Raw genomic sequence first — 1182 nt, 5'->3', positions numbered from 1 at the left:
TAATAATGCAAGGAGAATGCTTGGTGACTTCACAAAGCCAACGTCCAAGCTTGATGGAAGAAGCATCTCCATTCCTGCCATTGGAGCCAATAACTTTGAGCTTAAGCCTCAATAGTTGCTTAATGCAACAAAACTGCAAGTTTTATGGACTTCCATCTGAAGATCCTTATCAGTTTTTAACTGATTCTTGCAAGTCTGTGAGACTGTAAAGACGAATGGAGTTGATCCTGAAGTCTACAGACTCATGCTTTTCCCTTTGCTGTAAGAGACAGAGCTAGAATATGGTTGGATTCACAACCTAAGGATAGCCTGGACTCATGGGAGAAGCTAGTCACTGCCTTCTTGGATAAATTCTTTCCTCCTCAAAAGCTGAGCAAGCTAAGAGTGGATGTTCAAACCTTCAAACAAAAAGATGGTGAATCCCTCTATGAAGCTTGGGAAAGATATAAGCAGTTGACCAAAAGATGTCCATCTGACATGTTTTCAGAATGGACCATGTTAGATATATTCTATTATGGTCTCTCTGAATTTTCGAAAATGTCATTGGACCATTCTGCAGGTGGATCTATTCACCTGAAGAAAACGCCTGAAGAGGCACAAGAACTCATTGACATGGTTGTAAACAACCAGTTCATGTATACCTCTGAGAGGAATTCTGTGAATAATGGGATACCTCAGAAGAAAGGAGTTCTTGAAATTGATGCTCTGAATGCCATATTGGCTCAGAACAAAGTGTTGACTCAACAGGTCAACATGATTTCTCAAAATCTGAATGGATTGCAACATGCATCCAACAGTACTAGAGAGGCAGCTTCTGAAGAAGCTTATGATCCTGAGAACCCTGCCATGGCAGAGGTTAATTACATGGGTGAACCTTATGGAAACACCTATAACCCATCATGGAGAAATCATCCAAATTTCTCCTGGAAGGATCAACAAAAGCCTCAACAAGGCTTTAACAATGGTGGACGCAATAGGCTAGCAATAGCAAGCCATATCCATCATCTTCTCAGCAACAGACAGAGAACTCTGAACAAAATACTTCTAATTTAGCCAATATAGTCTCTGATCTGTCAAAGGTCACTTTCAGTTTCATGAATGAAACAAGATCCTCCATTAGAAATTTGGAGGCACAAGTGGGCCAGCTGAGTAAGAAAGTTATTGAAACTCCTCCAGTATTCT

At 40.5% G+C, this 1182-nt stretch overlaps 1 non-coding gene across 1 annotated transcript; it reads right to left on the bottom strand.

The window, feature by feature from the left end:
• Window positions 1-375: 375 nt before the first annotated feature.
• Window positions 376-479, bottom strand: LOC112764305 (small nucleolar RNA R71). Its single transcript, XR_003183098.1, has one exon. It is a non-coding gene; the product is annotated as a small nucleolar RNA R71 (small nucleolar RNA).
• Between the last annotated feature and the right edge of the window lie 703 nt (window positions 480-1182).

The sequence above is a fragment of the Arachis hypogaea genome, chromosome 2 (assembly GCF_003086295.3).
Source record: "Arachis hypogaea cultivar Tifrunner chromosome 2, arahy.Tifrunner.gnm2.J5K5, whole genome shotgun sequence".
Classification (NCBI taxonomy): Eukaryota; Viridiplantae; Streptophyta; class Magnoliopsida; order Fabales; family Fabaceae; genus Arachis; species Arachis hypogaea.
This window is presented reverse-complemented; position numbering and strand designations above follow the sequence as displayed.